General features: G+C 45.4%; 1 long non-coding RNA gene across 2 annotated transcripts; it reads right to left on the bottom strand.

Moving 5' to 3' along the window:
* Window positions 1–7,850: 7,850 nt before the first annotated feature.
* On the bottom strand, window positions 7,851–20,412 carry LOC135913901 (uncharacterized). 2 transcript variants are annotated; one of them, XR_011510007.1, is made up of 3 exons: window positions 20,177–20,412; window positions 18,094–18,221; window positions 7,851–16,045 (listed from the first exon to the last, which is right to left on the bottom strand). It is a non-coding gene; the product is annotated as an uncharacterized lncRNA (long non-coding RNA). The 2 variants fall into 2 exon arrangements; XR_010568153.2 differs by lacking the exon at window positions 20,177–20,412 and adding an exon at window positions 19,185–20,142.
* Window positions 20,413–20,708: the final 296 nt, after the last annotated feature.

Raw genomic sequence — 20,708 nt, 5'->3', positions numbered from 1 at the left:
TAGTTTCCGCAAGGCTGTTTCAATGGCGACACTGAAGCAGCCTTGCGAAAACTGAATGCGAAGTGACAGTTGTCACAGTAGTACGCTGATGCATGCTTGGTGCCGAAGTGCTCTCGTAATTCGAAGTGGTATATTAGCTCAGGTATTAATTAGCTGTACCCATCAACTAAACACAAAATTAAGTCGTGGGTGTTTCTGCTCTCCATACTCACAGGAATGCTGTCGCTGTGCCCGGGCAGCGAACTAGTGATGCAGTACTCAACAGAAGAACGCGGTACCCAGAATCGTTGCATACTGTACCATTCTGGTATATACAAAATGGATAGAGGTGCGTGTACGTGGATCGCGATATGTAGATATTTTGGGTAGGCATCTGCAGACCTAGCTAACGTGGCGTCATATCGGCCGCTTGTAGTGATGTAAAAAAATCGAATGCGGAGTATAACTAGGCTTCACTGCTACGCAGTACCTTTCGTCTGAGTGTGATATGACTTTCTTGCGAGTATTGTTCAAAGTGTGCAGTGTAGAATGTATGAAGGAAAAGTTTTCTGAAGTAGCACACGTGCTTTCATTAAAAAAAGAAAAGTAACTTTCTTACCACTTGGCGAAATAGGTTGGCGACATTCTAGCCAACGGTAAGGGCCGGATTATCCGCTTTTCGGGAGCGAAGCGCACGCATACGTCAATATCAGGACGAGGAGCTAGCTTCTATGTCACGTTCTGATGCCACATTTTAAAGATTGGGAACGTCATTTGGCTTTTTTAACTGCGATCGACAGCATTTACTGCAAGTTCGAAACTGGGCGTCTTTTTGTCTCCGTCCGTCCCGTTACGCCGACAATGACAGCCGTCGTCAGCTTTCTCGTGTTGTCGTGAGCCATTTCATCTTCATCTTCACCTTCGCCATTGGGAGAAGAAAAATAAACTAAAACGTTGCCCCCCCCCCCTCTCTCTCTCCGCGGCATCGCTCGCGCTGCAGACAATTCATGCCCCAGCAATTCGGCTCATACATAAATGAAATCAGCGCGGAAATTGAATGCAACACAAAATTAAAGTTCGTTTTCCGCTTGAAAAAGGTGCCAGGGAACACCAAAGACAGCCTTTCAACGTAAAGATGTTTAACATATATATGCCCCTCATTGCCTATTTTCTCTATTATATAGCATGCCTCATTTTCACCCACAATGTAATGCCAGTGAGCACACCTCTGTTTTGCGTTACTAAACAACAAATCTCGACACACTACGTCTATATATGTAATAATATAACAGGTATTCCTAAAGCACGAGAGCGCATTATAATCACCGGTTTTCATTATAAAGGTTTAGAACAATTAAGTTGTTGCAGCGCGTTGCACGTTACATAGAAACGTTTGCGAACGCGCGAAAGGCGGTTAAATAAACGCTCACGCATTTAGGTGAAACTTCGTCCACCAGTAATATTCGAACTCACATTCCCGCAGCTGTGAGCATTTAAGAGCAATGCGTTATCGTGCAACATTCGAACGCGGTAGTTTGCGCAATGTTTTGCGCGTTACACATACTCTAAGAGTAGTTGCGTATTGCCTACACTTCGAAGTCGACGACACGCAATACTGTAGCCGGGGCAAAGAGATTTAGGTGTATCGCAAAAAAAAAATGTCGTTCTTGAGAAGACGTCGCTTTGCATGCGAGAGCGTGTTGCTGTTGCAGTGGCGCCAGAGGAATTGCTGGAACATGCTTATTTATTTTTCTACAAGGCACACAGGAAGTGCACAGTTCAACCTTTGCGCGTCTCCGCCCTCCACTGGGCCCGACGTGATCGGGAGTCAGTAACGAGGTCACGAATATCAGGAGGCATGGGAACTGTTATCACACTATGATGCGTATGTAGCTGCGGAAAGTTCCCCAGGTTGTCCCAAAATTTTTGCAAGGTCTCAGTAGATTCAAGTTTTCCTGGTCTGCATTGATGTGCATATCAACACGGCGTTTTCTTCTATCCAAATATCATTTATGTCCAGCTATGAACACTTTCTTTTGAAAGATTTAGTTTAATGCCATCAACACTTCAAAACGGAGAATATGCCATATTAAGTTCCCGTCAAGAGATGAAGTGCATGCTGATGACCTTAGTTTATCCAAAAATAAGATAGTTTTGCATATCCCCCAGAATAGGCTCTAAGTCATCACTAATAAAGGCAGACACGATGTGAATTTACAATAACGTTATTACGGCACATAATAAATAGGTAAGGCAAACAGTGACGAAAAAGCCCGGAGTACCCTTCTCCCGGTGGCTCTTGAAGTTAATGCGATTAGCTTTCATGCAATGTAGGGACACTCCGTATTTCCGAAGACATCTTTATTCAGAATGTAGGCGTGAATCTAAGATTCCCATTGCTTCGGTTATATGCGACACTCAATGTATACGTGATCGGCCCACTTTGACACGGCACTGGCTCGCAAGGGCCATAACTACATGACGACGACTATGACGATGACGTAGCGACGATGATGAAATGACTAAAAATGAATGACGTCAATGTAACGACGGACGCAGCATGACGACAGCATGGAGACAATGAAATGAATATTCTGAAACGATGACAAAGGGGGCTAAACGACGACCACGTGAGGACGATGGTACGAGGACAATTGGATGACGACGACCCAATAACGACGATGGCGTGACAACAGCAGCATAATGCCGATTGAATGACGACCGCATGATTACGATTTAATGACGAATAAGGAATGACATCGATAGAACGACGAAGATGGTATGACGACAATGACATGACGATGACTGTATGACAACGACGGCGCGACGAGAGCTTGATGACGAAAAGGGAATGATGGCATTGGAGCTACCACAAACATTTACCTACTAGTCCAAACTAACAGACGATTTGTCTCATTTGGCGGATTGCTTGGGTCACTTGTACATGATAAGATCCCTATTGACGACAAGATGTACACTCGAAGGAAAAAATCAGTCAAAAAACACAAAGGATAAGAGAAGTTCAAACCAGAACGACTGGTACATACTTGAAAGAAAAAAAACCTGTCAAAAAACACGAAGCACAAGAGGAAAAGTTCACACCACAACAGTCGTTGTGGCGTGAACTTCTCCTCTTGTCCTTTGTGTTCTTTGAATGGTTTTTTTCCGTCAAGTATGTACCAACAGGCCCGGATTTTAACCCATGTACACTCGCCCACAAAATATTGCGGGGCGCGCGAGCGCGTGGCGGAACGGCCTTTCTCCCCTTCTAGCGGCGCACCCCGATACCGATGCCTGCGTGCATGCGCGTTTCTCCTAGTTACAAGCGTGCATGTTTCCGCGCTTCCTCCTTGCGCGCCGGCGTTTTCCGAATGCAGCAGCGAGGTGCCTTTTTTGCAATTGGCGTTGTGGCGGCTTCGACGGGCAAAACTATGCGAAGTGCGAGATGGCACGCGCTGCTGCGGCCGCTTTAAACGCGACAGCGTCAAGGAGCTCGTGTCGGAGAAAAGCCGGTATCGTCGGGGTTGGCGGCGTTGGCCATGAGTGAAAAATCCCGGAAGGCAATTCATAAATAAAAACAACTTGCAAAATGGGCTGGGTGGGATTCGAACCAGGGTATCCGGAGTATGAGACGGAGACGCTACCATTCAGCCATGAGTTCAATGGTTCAAAGGGGACAAAAGCGCCCCTAGTGAATGCGGTGTGCCTTAGAAACGGGCCGTAGAAAGTTATAATGCGGTGTATATCGGCAATTATGAGCATGTAAATTACAGAAGTCGCAATTAAACTAGTAGCGAAGTACGTTTCGACTACATTTCTTCTGCGCTTGGCGCACACGCAGAGCCATCTTGCGGCAAACACAGAAGACCCCCTCCTCGCAACGTACGGCGCTGCCCCGATAGGTGTAGCGCCACTCGCCCGCTTCTCCCCTTCGTCTCGTCACGAGCCTGCCGAGCGAACGAGTGGGCGGTGCGAACGGGGTGCGATAACGCTATCGCGTTCCACTCCCGAGAAGCTTAGGGCCAAACAATGAAATCTTCCTTACCTCAGTAAGGAAGCCTTCATTGCGGTTAGGCTACCTTATGCCACTCTGAAAGCTTCCTTACTGAGGGGCCCTCGGTGAAGGCTTTTTTGGTGCTTCCTCAGCATAAGGTAGCTCCAAAGCTACCTTCATGCGTCCTTACGCCGCTCCTGGCCCTGAACGAGCGCTTCACCTCACTGCTTAACCACGTGACGTTTGCTTGCGCATGCGCGCTGTCACCCACCTGCGGAGAAGCGCGAGCACGGTACGTCTAAAGCCCCTGCATCTACGCGCCACCGCCGCTCTCTTAAGTAGCGCCAACCTTTGTGTGCGCCGCCTTTTCCCCTCACACCAAATCCGGTTCCGGCATTTCCGCTTCCGGTATTTCCGGTTCCGGCGTTTCCGCTTCCTGGAGTTGCGCTGCGAGAATTTCCGCTCCCATTGCAGACGATGGTGAGGCGCCCGTGCTAAGCAACCGGTGCAAATCTGAGTTGCTCGCACTAGCCATTCCACCAAGCGTCATTCGCGTGCATCTACGCGCTTGTTTGCGTACGCTGCGCCCACACGCTTTGCCTGTCGTCCTCTTTCGCTGACAAAGTGCGGAGAGCCATGGACTGTGGCTGCATCATCGGCTGCTGCATGTGTCCGGCACGTTGGAAATCACCCGCCCCGGCGCCTCTCGGCGATAACGACCTGTATGAACTTTCTTTTTACTGCAAGGTGGAGGACAGTTGGCCTTTACAAACAGAATATATACAAAATGTAGGCATATGAAGTGTTGACAGAGTGGTACATGCAACGCACAGTATTTGTTCATACAATAGCAGTAGGTGTAAGCCAATTTCACATTTACTTCACAAAGCTTGAATAACTCTGAAAGCATTCAGCAAATCAACGCTGCTCCACTTCACCAAACAAGTAGGTGTCTTTTCTACCAATAACTAAACTGACGTACATCAAAATTTGGACGCTTTGAGTAAAGTTCTGTAAGTAAGGCTAAACAAAACCCCTCCATCCTCGCTTCTGCCGGCATAAAACTTCGGTGGCGCGTAGATGGAAGTGCTTTAGCGCTTAGGCCAGGGACGGATACAAGCGCGACAACAGAAGTATGACACACCTACCGCCCGAAATACTGCCGCGTTCGCCTCCTGAACACTCGCAATAAAAAAAAATAGCCATGGTAATTTCACGTTGCAACACACAATTCGCCGTACACCTTTGCTCACGCCACAACACACGAACATAATTCGCCGTACACGCGAGCAGATGCTCGCGTCACAACACACAATTCGCAGTGCGCATCTGCTCGCGTCATCCACACAATTCGCCGTCCACCTTTGCACGCGTTACAACACGCGCACACGCACCAATTCACTGCACACCTCCGCTCATATCGCACAAGAAAAGCACACTTGTTTTCACCATGTCACTGAATGCCCTCCACGCAAATTTGGACTTGTTATATTTCATAGCTTCACGTCATTGCAGTCCTTCACGTAGTGCACGCACTTGGGACGTTCGCTACCTTCGATCGTACGAGACAAGTTCAACCTCAGAATCAACAGCATAAACTCTATGCGTCTGCCGTACAAATTGGCGTCGCGAACTCCTTCACTAAAGTCCCTCCATACGTGCTGGCTGGAGGGGATGTATGCTTCAAAACAAGAAGAATTCAAAGGGGACAAGCTGTTGTATTCCGCTGAAGTTGTAGTTTGCGGTCGCTGTTTTCCAAATGCACGAAAAACGGGAGCGGTCTCCAAGCACCCAGGCACTACATTCCACTGTACGTTGTCTCTCGTGGCACAACTCGTCGCAGGTTGACGCGAAGCAGCGAACACGACCAGGTCGCCGATTACAATAGGCGGTGGTTCTTGGGTGGAATCGCATTCACAGTTTCAACCGCAGCTGGTGCAATTAAAGCCTCTCTATCGACGCGAAAGTAAACAACGCTAAAAACATAGCGTCACTTCCACTCGGAACAGGAAGTTGAAGCTACGTAAGTTCCGCTTCATGCCGGAAGCTAAGGGGGTGAGAGGAGAGGAGCGTGGAGGAGGGTAGGTTGGCGGTACTTAGCTTGGCCGGCGGTGGCGCGTAGATGCAGGGGCTTTAGGTACGTCTTGCCAGGCATGTTCGTTTCAGTCACGCGTGCGGCATGAAAGCGTTGCTAGGCGATGCACGACGCCGGCGTGCCAGCGTTGATGGAGCACATCAAGTTTTGCACTGTAATGCGCTACATTTTTAAACTTTAGTAAACAAAACTAGAAGAAAGCGTCCACGCTTCTCTATATTAGCTCTTCAATTTAAATATTGTGCGATGATACAAAATTTTCTTATTGAATAATGGTGTTCGCGTAATGATTTTAAGAGATAATCTCGAACCCAGGCACGCTGCAACCACTGCTTACGTGAGGGAGGGTGAAGGAAGCTTTCAGAGTACGCTTGCTTCCTCCATCGGTCCTTCGCTGTAAGGAGGCCTCACGTAAGGTTAGGAAGCGCTCGAAAGAAAGGAACGTTTCATTGTTTGGGCCTTAGGCTTCCTCCAATTTTTTTTGTCGAGTCACGAGCGCTGACGTAAAGGACCCGGCGGCGAACGCAACAAGTGAGTGAGTGAGTGAAGAAACTTTGTTGTGAATGCCTGCAGAACAGTTAGCCTTCCCCTGTTAGGGAGGCGTTACCGTGACGCGGCCATGACGTCTCCGCGGCGTGTGGCGCCTCTACTTCGGCCGCGGCCGCACTATTCCCTTTGGTCGAGCGCGCCTGCCCCTTTTTTGGGGTGGCAGCCTCCCTCCAGTTTCCCTCGGTCGATGCCTTTCGAGGGCCGCCGAGATCTGCTGGACGGCCTGGGTTTGGACATCTTGGTCGTAGCACCTCGTTGCGGCCTCGAGCTGCCGCGGGATCGTTGTTATCGTTGCAGCTTCGTGCGGATTCTTAGCACAGTCCCAAAGCATGTGAGCTGCAGTGGCTCTTTCCTTTCGGCACACACAACACAGAACACTTTCATAAACACTTGGACACACGTGCCTCATCAGCACCGGGGTGAATAACGTCCCCGTTTGAAGTTGTCGATATAAAACCGCCTAAAATAAATAATAAAATAGACGCAACAAGTCTATTTTTCTTTCTGCGCTGCACCTTTTCGTGGCCAATCTTCGTTTTTTTCTTTGCCCGAACGGGGCGTTCTCCCGCAGAAGAGCGTGGCAGAAAACGCGCTCCATATAAGGAGACAGGCTAGACGAAAATGAACTCCTGATTTCCGTTGTATAAACGAAGTTTTGCCCGTCGAAGCCGCCACAGTGCCAATCCCAAGAGGGGCACCTCGCGGTTACATTCGGATATCGCCGGCGCTCAAGGAGAAAGTGCAGAAACATGCCCGCTTGCCGCATCAGAGGGACGCGCTTGCGCGCAGGCATCGGTCTCAACACCAGGGGTGGGCCGCTAGAAGGGGAGGAGGGCTGTTTCGCCACGCGCTTGCGTGCCCCGCGATATTTTGTGGGCGAGTGTAGAAGTGGAACGACACTTCTAATTCCCGTAAACTGATATCAAAACCGAAAATATCACCACCCGAAACCTAGCAGTCAGAACTACATCATCTTCGTCTGCTCAGTTTTACCGCTCGGGGCATGGTTAACAAAGTAGACGATTTGAAAGCATCGCTTTTGTTACATGTTCCGCATTTCTGCATTATCACTGAGACATGGTTACACGTTTTGATTAGCGACGACGAAATTGTTCTCCCGGGTTACCAGTTGTTCCGAAGAGATGGAGGGTCTCGACGTGGGGGGTCTCGACGTGGGGGAGTAGCAACCGTTGTAAAACATTTATTTTATTTATTTTATTTATTTATCAATACTGTAAGCCTTGAGAGGCTCATACAGGAGTGGACATACAAACAGTACAGGCGCTTTGTTATACAGGGGGTTTGCAGCAAACTCAAACAAAAAAGCAATGGTTACAATCGACGCGCCAGGTCAGCAATAAGTAAATACAAGGAAACAAAAACAACCTATACAGTGCACACGCCATGTAAAGTCTAAGAAGCAGTTAATACAGGAAAAAATACATTTGGGTGTGCCGTGTAATGTACAAACAGTGTCACGTGTAATGTATATTATCAGACGTGCTCTAGAACCAAGCGCAGTGAAGTACGAAAGAGCATATGGACACCGGCGTGTGAAAGAAGTTGGGGCGTGGCAATACGTCATTGATAACTTTTGAGGATAGCTCAGCCAAGACGACCAGAATGCGGTCATCATTCCGATAATGACTCGAAGTGCAATTCGAGTGTCGACACGAATGAATGCACAGATTGTGAGCAAACGATGTCACTTGGCAGGGAATTCCACAGATGTATTGTTGAAGGGAAAAATGAGTATTTTAGTGTGTCGCAACGCGAAAAGAATGGTCTGATACATTTTTCATGGTTAGTTCGACTGGAGAGACGTCCCGGGGGCACCAAGTAGTCGGATTTTGTTAAGTTTATCAGGTCATGGTAAAGAAGGTAAAGGAACTTCAAACAGGCCAACCTCCTCCGACCAGCAAGTGTCGGTATGCCTGCTTGTGTGCGAAGCGCAGTTACGCTGTCGTACCTTGAATACTTTGTGTAAATGAATCGGAGCGCCCTGCTTTGGATCTTTTCTAATGCCAAGTTTAAATACTTTTGATGCGGGTTCCATACTATGCTGCCGTATTCTAATATCGGCCTAACCAGAGTTTTATAAGCAGTTAATTTCACCGAGGTGGGGGCTGTTGCTAGCTTTCTTCGTAAAAATCCGAGTTGTTTGAACGCACGTGCGCAAACATTATTGATATGTACGTCCCATTTCAGCGATCTTGTTATTGTGACACCTAGATATTTGAATGAGTCTACTCGTTCCAAGGAAGTATTACTTAGTTTATATGTGAAATTTAAGGGCTCTTTCTTACGTGTTACAGTCATACACCTGGTTTTCTGTGTGTTAATTTGCATGCCCCATTTTTCGCACCAGGCAACAATGTTTTGCAGAGACTTATTCAGTTTTGTCTGTTCATCGGCTGTTCTAACAGTTGTGTATATGACGCAGTCGTCCGCAAAAAGCCTTATTGTGACCCCTGGTTCCATACATGCATACAAGTCGTTAATATATAAAAGAAAAAGAGTGGGCCCCAGAACCGATCCCTGTGGCACACCAGAAAGAACATCAAGATAGTCCGATTCAGTATTTTTTACGCAAACAAACTGGGACCGATTCGAAAAGTAGGCTTCGATCCATGAAACAGTCTTGGGATTAATACCAATTGATTTAAGTTTGAAGATTAGTAAACTGTGTGGAACGCGGTCGAATGCCTTCGAAAAATCGACAAAAATTGCGTCAGCTTGCAGTCTTGCATCGATTGTTACAGCAAAGTCATGTATAATTTCTAAAAGTTGAGTTACAGTTGAAAGCCCTTGCCTGAAGCCGTGTTGTCTGAAGTATAATAGGTTATTTTCTTCCAGATAAGTTACGATAGCTTTATTTATTATATGTTCCATTAGTTTGCAACATGTGCTGGTTAGGGATATTGGCCTGTATGTGTCAAGAAGTTGCTTGTTCCCACCTTTATGAATTGGCACGACCTTTGCGCACAGCCAGTCCGCGGGAAGCACTGCCGTTTCAAGTGATGCACTGAAAATTTTATGCAGGAAGGGGGACAACTGACCCGCGTATCGCTTGAGGAAAGTGCTTGATAAATTATCAGGGCCAGGCGATTTTTTAACGTCTATCTGTAGCAGCAAATTCAAAATGCCGGACTCCGTTATCAGGATTTCAGGCATTGCAGAGTCATACTCTGATAAGGGCATATTAGGGGCGTGGGCACGGGAGAATACCGACTGAAAATATGTATTGAATGAGTTAGCGATGGTACGCGCATCCTCAACCACTATACCGGCAATTTCCAACTTCATTGGAGGACTTTCCGGTTTTGACAGATACCGCCAGAATTTCCGAGGCTGATTTGTCATGAACTCAAGTAAAGTATTGGAAAAAAAGTTGTCTCTCGCGCTTTTTAACCTTTCTTTCAGTTCTCGTGAAAGCTGACTAACCATAGTGGGATTATGTTTTTTCTTGCGCATCCTTTGAACCCTTCTTTTGAGGTGTATGATAGTTCTTGTAATCCACGGCGACCTCCGCTTTATCTTTTTAAGCTTGGTAGGAATGAAATTACTTTCACAGTGCGAAATCCCATTTTTTAATTTTAACCATAGGTCGTTGGCGTCCAACATACCATCGTCAAAATCATCTTCCATCATTCCTAAAAAATCAATGATGCTTTCATCATTAGCCCTCGTGTAATTCTTAACCAAAATTTTGGTGTCAGTACTAGAGGGCCTTGCACCCATGCCAAGATCGTCAACCGTCAGTAAAATCATTTTATGGTCGGATATACCCGGTTCTATGCTAACTTCAGGGGTTAAAGATGTGGACACAAAGACAAGGTCTAGCACTGAGCACACTTGCCCTTGGACGCGAGTTGGTTCATGCACAAGTTGAGCTAGCGAGAAAGTCTGCATGATATCAAGAAGAAGATCACAACTTTTGACTTCTTTGTTGCCGATTAACAAGGTATCCCAATCAATGCCCCCTAAGTTAAAGTCTCCAGCTAGAATTAATTTCGTTCTTTGGTTGGTGTGGTTATATAAGAAGTCGTACAGTTCTACAAGGTAACTGTCCGGCGCGCCTGGTCGCCTGTATACACCACCTATTAGTGAATTGACATCATTGACCTTTATTGTACACCAGACGCTCTCATGATTAGTAATGCCAGTTTCTCGGTGGACAAACAAATTCCGCTTAACAGCAACAGCAACGCCTCCACCGTGACCGTCCCGATCTGTGCGCAAAAATGCATAGGAGGGAGGAACCACCTCAGAATCGTGGATATCCGAGTTCAACCACGTTTCTGTAATTACGATTACATCTGGGCCATACAACAGCAGCAGTTCCTCAAGCTTTTCAAGTTTATTGACAATGCTTCTCGCATTAAAGCACAGCAACGTCAGCCGTGCAGTACTTTCTGTTTGTCATTCATTGGAAGTGCTAGCGTTCGCTGTCACGTGGGGCTTCGAGCGGTGCAATGGCTCCATTTTTTTCTGATCATTATTCCATACGTACAGGTCTTCATTAATCCTTAATTTGTCAAAATGTAGGCTGACTTTATCGCCGTTATTCCGACAACCTGCCGCGGCTTGCCATAGCTTTTTGCGTATTTCACGAATGTCAGCGGAAAAGTCTTCAGAAATTGAAATTTTGTTTCCTTTCAATTTGAAACAGTTCCGAAGTACTGTCATTTTTTCGGTAAAGTCATAAAAGCGTAGTATGATTGGTCGATCTCGACCCGGCTTTTTTAAGCCAATTCGGTGTACGCGTTCCACAGTTCTGACCTGAACGTCTAGAATATTATGCAGTATATCTTTTGTTACAAACGATTCCAAGGCTGCGGGATTTTCCTTATCGTGCTCTTTCACGCCATATATGACTAGGTTATTGCGGCGGCTCCTATTTTCCAGCTCATCAATTTTTCTAGTCATTTGGGCAACTTCACTGCGCATGGCGTGCACAGTTGCCTCACACTTATCAACTTTCTCGTGATATTGCCTGAGTGACGAGAGGGTCGCTTCCATTTGTGAAAGCCTCTGCTGCACATTTGCTAGACCAGTTTCTAAGGTCGAGTGCGAAGTTCGGATTTCAGTTACAGCCCGCAATATTTCATCTAGTTTATCGGGGCCGGGCTTTGCTCTACGTCACCACTCCGTTGCAATACCATGAGAATGACGCGAAATGATTCCAAACAACAAAGCAGTGCGCACTGTGGGCTCGGCAGCACTACCAGACAGACATCATTGCTCTTAACGCAAGCGCAAAAACGCCATTTGTTACCAACCTGTACGAAGAACAGTACGAAGTAAGTCATAGTGCTCCGGGCGATGCTACCGAGCCCACTGAGTTGCGCGCGGCTGCTGGGCTTCCTTTTAAGCTGGTCCACCGATGTTCCAGGGGTCGCTGGTGAGCCAAATGAGCGATCCAGGTGTGACTCAGCCGGTCCTAAATCCATGTGACGTGAGCATGTCGGTATCAATGCTGGCGATACGCTCAGTGCAGTGGAAATCGGTTGTCGTGTGATCGGCGCCGTTGACGCCATCGCCTTTGCCGAGGCAGGGAAGGAACCAGCGCTGCATCCACGTAACCCCAGCTGGATCTGTACGAAGAACAGTACGAAGTAAGTCATAGTGCTCCGGGCGATGCTACCGAGCCCACCATCCATGGTATTGGATAACGGTTACAGATCAAATCATTGAACATGAAAGTTCAATCTTTAAAAAAAATTATTAGGTTTTACGTGCCATAACCACTTTCTGATTATGAAGCACGCCGTAGTTGAGGACACCGGAAATTTTGACCACCTGGGGTTCTCTGACGTGCACCTAAATCTAAGTAAACGGGTGTTTTCGTCTCCATCGAAATGCGGCCGCCGTGGCCGGGATTCGATCCCGCGACCTCGTGCTCAGCAGCCCAACACCATAGCCACTGAGCAACCACGGCGGTTAAGTTTAATCTTAAGGGTGTCATTTCTGGGAATCACGTTTTTTTCTTGGCGTTGTTTATCGACCACCAGATACTAGCGATGCCTTTCTGCACAAATTGTACGACCACCTTCTAAAACTATCCGGTAGAAACCTGATTGTTACTGGAGTCTTTAAGCTACCCTCTATTAACTGGAACAGCTTAAAATATAGATATTCCACTACCAGTGACATTCTGGTGCATACACACTAAACATTTTAACACCCTTAAGGGTGTAAATCAGTTTGTCGCCAGACGAACACCCTAAGGATGCTGTTGTCTACACCCTACAGTTGGGGTGCCACTATAGCACCCTAAAGGAAGGGTGTCCAGCAAAATAAATTTAGGGTGTAAGGCTGCTCATCCAAATTAACACCCATCTGTGTGGGTGTTGGAAGGGTGTAGACCCTTTTATTTCTAGTGTGTATGGAAGGCAGATTCGGCAGTACACGCCTTCAATTACTACTATGTACAGCGATCCATGCGCAACTACTGCGTGTGCCAGAAGGTTCAAGTTCGGCTACAAAACGCACTGTCGAACAGCCGGCCTTGAAGCTTCGATGGGCATACACAACACCTATACGTGTGGATCACATTACATATTAGTAATTCATGGTGTATATTGGAAAACCTGTCTTCGCTGCACAAATACAACCTAGCAAACTTGGACACTTTTGAGCATGTATATCAACACCAAGGTTATCACGATTTCCATATCCAAATAACATGCAACACAGACTGGTAAGATATATGCTGCATTTTCAAGAAAATGCAAATATATTTATTGCATGCTGCAATACAGAGTACAACATATACATAAATCACATGAAATATAATCATGCACAATCACCAAACACATCGGTAAGTACAAGAACATGTACATTCCCCACAAAGGTACCTAAAATATATGTATTGATCAAATCTGTTATTAGAGAAGAAACTATGTATAGCGGCACTGAAAGAGCCTGGGTTGATTCGCAGTGTTTTGGGCCACATAAAGGAATAAATTTTTAGTATTAGGCTCCAGTGAACGAAAATTCAAGTTTTGATGCCTTAAAAAAAGGCATATTGCAAAGGTGAATTAGGGAAGCAATTGAAATGCAGAGCAAACGCACTAGAAAGACACCTGTTATTTTGTACACTAATGTAATCGCAAAGCATTATGAAAAGTTTGGAAAGTCGATGTAAAGCATAACTGGCCAACATTTTTCAGACTGAAAGAATACTTTCCAAGCATAGACATGCTTTAAGTGAGGTTTATGCCAGGAGCCTTATTGCTAATTTTCTATTTCCAACAAGATTACTTGAGCACAAAAAATACGTAGAATTTTTTAGCGCCTACATAGTTTGTCCTCTTTTGTGAAATGAGAGTTCTCTGGGCTAAAGGTGCTGTGTAGCGGTTTTTCTAACTACAATACCAGTTTCTATAAATTTTTGTTTTGTAACTCTAAGGCACTGGTACATATACAATATGTAGTTTGAAAATAGGTTCTTTGCTTACTATAAATCAAAAGAGTGCATATTCCACATCTACTAGTGCCTGGGTGCAAAGTGCAGCAGGAGGCCTGATAAAAACAAACCACTGTTGATTAAACGATTTTGCTGAGCACAAAATGTGGACAGTGTTTTAAAATACATAGTAAATTTCTAAATTATTTGCACTTAGATGCAGTAATTCAAGATTAAGGCATGCTATAGCATGTGAGCATGCAAATTAGCAAATATGGTTTAATAAATTAGCCATACTCTGGTTACTAAAAGAACACAGGCATAGGCAGTCATGCAAAAGTTCAAGTTAAATATCACACTGTTAACATTTGCCAGCAAATGGTCATATCAAACATTATAATTATACTGAACAAGGGTAGTTCCTTGGGATAGTTTGCAATTAATGAGATAAAATTACGTACAGCTTGAATGACAAGAACTGCGAGAGATGACAGACTGCGCTGACTTCAAACAATATTTAATTACGTTGCCACATCGAGTATATTTGCACAAAAGCGGGCATGCGCAGAATATGAGTCACAAGGGGTGTCTAACAGCAAGTGACTGTACTAAGAACATCGTCCTTTGAAAAAAATAAACATTAGAATTTCTATCTGTTGAGATACAAGACTTCACTAGGGGTCAGCACGATAGAGGGGTCACTAACGCACACACTAACCAGTTTTCTAGTGAAATCTGCTTCTATAGTTTCCTGGATGACCTGTCTCACTAAAGCTTCCGTACCTTCAAAGAGGGGCATGCAGCCGCAGTCCCAGCAATGGATGCCGAAGTGGCCTTGAACAGTGTTATGGACGTTGTTATCGTGCTCTCCTAAATGATTGTTTAGGCGCCTGCCTGTCTGTCCAACAAAGTCAAATGAGATATTGTGAAGCTTTGCCTCCTTAACAGCCTCAATAAATCTTGCTCACAAGAGATGCAACATAGTGTTGCTGCACAGGCTGATTGCCTTTCTTGGGTTGGCTACCCTTTGGCCTTAATTTCAGCCATAGCGGAACAGCTTCTGAAGCGCACAAAACATGATGAGCACGCCCGGTCAAGGAACCAGCCGGTTGAAAGACACAGGTTTGCAGTGCTACCGTATGTTCATGATGTCTCCCATAGGCTAAAAAAGATTAGGGGACCTGCAGAAATCACAGTCCTTTTCTCAGCCCCGGAAAAGCTGGCAAGGCTCTGTAAGTGTGTAAACGCGCCTAAATCACGTCAGAGTTGTTGCTCTGCCGAGCACAGAAAACGTTTTGCGATGTGTGCAATGAATGTGGTTTCCCAAATTCCCATTTTGAGGCAGTAAATATATTGGACAGATAGGCTTGCGCCTAAATGATCGTTTAAGAGAGCACTATAACAACGTCCATAACACTGTTCAAGGCCACTTGGGCATTCATTGCCGGGACTGCGGCTGCATGCCCCTCTTTAAGATACCGAAGTTTTAGCGAGACACAGCTCACCCGGTAAATTATTGAAGCTGATTTCACCAGAAAACTGGGTAGTGTGTGCGTTAGTGCCCCCTCTATCACGCTGACCCCTAGTGAAATTTTGTATCTAAACAGATAGAAATTGTGATGTTTTTTTTTTCAAGTGACCATGTTCTTTTTACAATGACTTGCTGTTAGAACACCCCTTGTGTCTGGCTTTCATTTTCTGCGCATGACCCCTCTGTGTATACACATACGATGTGGCAACGCAATAAAATATTGTTGAAAGTCAGTGGAGTGTGTCTCTCGCAGTCCTTGTCCTTCACGCTGTACGTCATTTTTTATACTGAATAGCCAATATTGATTCAAAATTAGAAAAATATAGTACACATCTGAGCTGCAAAAATGCAAGTGATGCAGCAAATGGCCTTTAGCTTTCCAAAAGAAAAAGAAATGTTCACGGTTAACCACGAGGTGCAGGGACTCCATTCTCTGAGCATCTTGACCAATAAATGCAGCGCATGGCATTGCTGGAATCTTGCAGCCTGCATTAGCAAAATAAGAAGAGAATCATGAGAATTCAGTCCGTGCAATTACACATGTACTTTGCGGAAAATTTGATAAAGCCACAAGCTGCTCAAAGTAACAAACTTAATGTGACTGGGCAGAATGCACCGCTCAGGCAACTGGGCAAGACAAGTGAAAGGTAGGAGAAGTTTCTATTTTGCAAATTAAGGAATTGCATGTTACTGTGAATGCTAAACCACTGTGTCATTGTGCACACAAGGCACATACAGCAGCAAAAACATAAATTTACAGTAGCCTTTTCACCATAGAAAATAAGAGTGAATAAAGTTTAAAGACTACCAATGACATCTCTCAACAACAGACATTTGTCCAAGAGTGTGTATGTTACCTTAATACAAAATTGACATTATGAAATCTGCAATATATCTGCATTACACTTTATAAGTACTGCAGGTGAGAAGCTTACGGGATATTGCACATTAAGAGTGAAATGCACAAGGCATTAAAAAATGACTGTTTTTACACAACATTATTACACTAGGAGACAAAGAGAACTGTTTTACAGAGAGTGCACACAAAATGAAAATGAGGGAATCCCCACTGGCATTCTCATTTGCCCTGCAATACATGCATCCAGCCCAACAATATCCAACTCTCCAATGCGGTTTATTAGACACTTTCTGAATCCTAAAATTTATCGTGTATTTCTTATTTACTAATTTAGTAAGAATGGGCATTTTGGCATACTTTCCTCGAAAACTTAGCATGTGTTGTCAACTATTTTTCTTAGAGCACGCCCCCTTCTTTCAATGGGTTAGCTTGGCAATGCACTGACAAGTAGTATTCCCTTATTTAAGCTTATGATCCTTCCTCATGCTCCCACTTCATGCTCTAAACTGTGATGCCACTCCGATGCAGCTTATGTTAATCTGTGACTATTTACATGGTCCTTCTTTCTGTAGCCTCTCAACTAGAGCCTGAAATTTCTTGTCTCCTAGAACAATCTTCTTTCTTGCCCAAAACATATTGCACGGTTACCCCTCATAGGGGGGAGGGTACTGTATATGAGTTTTCACATATTCAATGAACCTCAGAGACAACCATTTCTCATCCTGTGTTGCTACTATCCGCATGAGTCACAATGGTTGTAAATTGGCTACCTGCCCTCTCTCGCTTAAAAGTACATTTTGCATGTGAAAAATAACCACAAGCATCACATTTCATTGAATGAGTGCTCCTGTGCATGTTTTTTTTCCGTCTGTAATGGCTAAGTTCAACATGGTCAAGTTGTTTGAAAACTGTCTAGCCTCAACCAATACTTTGTGTAGTTTCAAAATTATGATACAATCATTTTTCAAAACTTGTCCCAAATTAAGCATGAGACATTTTCTTGATGCAAATGAGGTAAGGTTGTGCTCAGAGACTATGATAGGCCTGCTATATCCTGCAAAACTATGTGAAATGAAATATGCTTGCAATTTTCGTGAGCAGCTAGCTCAGTATAATTAGGCACATTACCTGCGGAAACGTTTTTTTAACGCTCCCGAGAGGTCCTGGTTTCTTGTAATTTCTTCAAATCCCGTGCAATCTAGATTGCAATCCGGTGCATTTTGATTTTGATATTGTATTCAAAATAAAAACAGCTGAAATTTTAAGGTTTTGATAATTGTATGGGAATAAATTAAAGGTAGAAGAGTGTAATGCGATGAGCAAATAACAAGCTCATTGCAGAGAGTAAACAAATATTCCTTTCCTGCAAATAAATTGGTAGCAGGAAGGTCATACGAAATTAGCAGTTAATGCACAATAAAGAATATGATGCTACAATGCCCCGGCATTCTGTGAATATTCTTGCACAAAGAAAATCCTCATTATGAAAGACCATCAAGAAAATGCAAATGTATACTTTGGATCAGCAGTCATACCTGCAGTATGCACTGTACCATCGGCAATATTTACAACCACCGACAACTGCACATCATATCAAGCTTAGGCGGCCAAGGAGCCCGAGTTTTAAATTATAACTTGACTTATTATATTACACTACACAACTATATCTACTTACAATGTTGTCTTCTCAACCGCTTTCAAGAAGACGTTAACCATCTGTCTGAAGGCGAAAGCAAGTGGCTTGCTCTTGATGGGGGGCGCCAAGGCTGGGCATTGTGAAATCGCTGCTACCATCTGCATGACCTGCGAGAAACAACGCTCTAAGTACAAGATAAACAAATGCTATTAGAGCAAAAGACAAGATCATTGGCAATGAGCCTCGTTTTGGTTTGCACGAGAAAAGCCAAGAATATGGACTTTGTGCTGCTTACTGAAGAAGCAAGCCTCCTTCCAGATGTTGCAGTCATGCATTAAGATTGTCACACAGCTGCATGCTTGTATGCTGCTGTCGCCAGTATGCTTTGAAGTTTATTATTTCAAGTTAAATTGATTATTGTGTTTTCTTCCAATTCTTGGCAAACAGACCAGCAATGAAATAGCTCACACACATACTCCCTTTTGAGGAGAGAATTCACACACACGCACGCATGCATGGGCGCACACACACACGCGCACACACACACACACGCACACATGCTTCTACCACATGAGCAGCTTCCTGTGCCTGACACACATACATTTTTTTTATCCTGTGTCACTCCTACTGCTAAGGCATAAAAAATCCTTTGTGTTACCAACCCCAAACTCCTCAACCTACACCTCCAGCTTAAACACTTTCTCGAGAGCCAGGGCAAGCCTTCTAGCTTCCCCAGTGCTCCAAACTGTAGTTACGAATTTCAATAGGGCTATAGGCGACAGCTCTTGAAGGGCATGCAAATTACCCGGAGACCTAAAGCTTATATATGATACCTCTAAAGCACAACACTTCAAATTTTCAATATTCATTAAAGCTCCTGAAGACAATTGCTATATACGTAGAACGTCTCGAATAACCTGCCGCTAACAATTTCAGCGGTTGTCTGCATCAAAAGAAATGTGGGCTAATGGGAAATCCACGTCTTTAAGATCGGAATTATTGTAATGGCGAAACACACTACCAGATTTCCTAATCATTTATTTATGCTCTGGATGTAACGTTCCTTTCACAATAAAAAACAAGGATATCGATTCATTAGGGCATGGGAGGAAAAAGGACGAAGCGTATACTTGGCGCCTTCCCACTGGTCCCCCCGAGAAACGGCGCCTCATACAGCAGTTGTCCAGGGTGGCTTGAAACCAAACTCGGCTTTCAGGCGGGAACACTCGCTGCACCAAATCGGAAGAGTTTTATTGCGAGTAAAACTCTACCGGCCTCATGCAATACATACGCACGCACACAAAACGCATCCACACGCACACACAAGTATACGCACTCTCAAAGCGCAGACACAAAAGCGCGCACGCGCACATTGATGAACACAAACAAGCACACATACATGCATGCAGGCAGACACGCTAACACGTGCACGCACACACATCGACCCACAGACAACACTCACAAAACACGTACGCACTAGACACGCGCAAACACGCCGGCCCATACAAACCGGCATGTACTGAACGCACGCACGCGCGCGCGCGCGCACACACACACACACACACACACACACAAAGCGAGCTGAGCTGAGCGCACACACGCACGCACGCACGCACACACAAAGCGAGCTGAGCTGAGCGCACACACAAATCAAGCCGAGCGCGAGCACGCGCACACGCAGACAAAGCGAGCCGATAAAATGCTGAAGGCGTCCGGCAAGCAGCAACAGCAGCACGCGACCGCATCAGGGAGAACCAATACCGCGCCGGTTCCTTCGAAAGGTGGCTAAGCCAGTCCTTTTCTACGCGACGCAAAAGTGGTCGACCACATTTAACTGAAGCGCGAACGACCGCATTACAAGCAGCCGCGCTGAACGCACAAGAGAATCACATCAATGAACATTCAAGCGCTGAGAAACAAAGCGTAACTATGCAGGCGCACCACGCCCGATGTAAATTTGACAAACATTAGTCACACGGAACGGGATCGAGGTAGTTAACTTGCCCTAGTAGGAGTGCAGCTGCTCTTGCTCTTACATTAGCGAATTATGAATTATGCTACGAGATCACAGTGAGATAATTCTAAAGCGAACAAAACAAATACCAAATAAACGGGCACTTGCCTGAAAGTTTCGATCATGCCAGTACCGGGCACGTTGCAACTTCTCGTTTCAGCCTTCGTGGATCCATCTTCCAGTGCGTACGAACGCTTTGCTTTGAAGTGCGGCACGAGTAATACACAAAGCATGGGCCACATCTTTTTCTACCCCGCGCGCAAAACTAATCACACGTTTAAAATTACTTCGCACAGCGCGCGACGCGAACGCACGCGAAAACGAGCATGATGGCGCAGCTTCCGCCTTCCCGTCCTGCTGCGCGCCGAAGTGATGGTACAGCGTCGGCCGTCACTTCCGGTCGCTTTTCATTGGGCATGGGGCGGCCGCGCAAATTGAACGTTTATTCTGACAGGTTTGCTTGCTCGCATGGCCGCCTGTTTGCTGCTGCTTCGTTGTGGTCTCTAACTAGAGCGGTGAGGCGGGTAGTTGCTACTACGTTTTGTGCCGGGCATTTTATTTTGGGGTGGGGGGCGCAGTCTGTGCTGCATCACTGAGGGTACAGTACACAAATCGGGACCGTGAGCGAGACGATCGGCGC

The sequence above is a fragment of the Dermacentor albipictus genome, unplaced genomic scaffold (assembly GCF_038994185.2).
Source record: "Dermacentor albipictus isolate Rhodes 1998 colony unplaced genomic scaffold, USDA_Dalb.pri_finalv2 scaffold_28, whole genome shotgun sequence".
Classification (NCBI taxonomy): domain Eukaryota; kingdom Metazoa; phylum Arthropoda; class Arachnida; order Ixodida; family Ixodidae; genus Dermacentor; species Dermacentor albipictus.
This window is presented reverse-complemented; position numbering and strand designations above follow the sequence as displayed.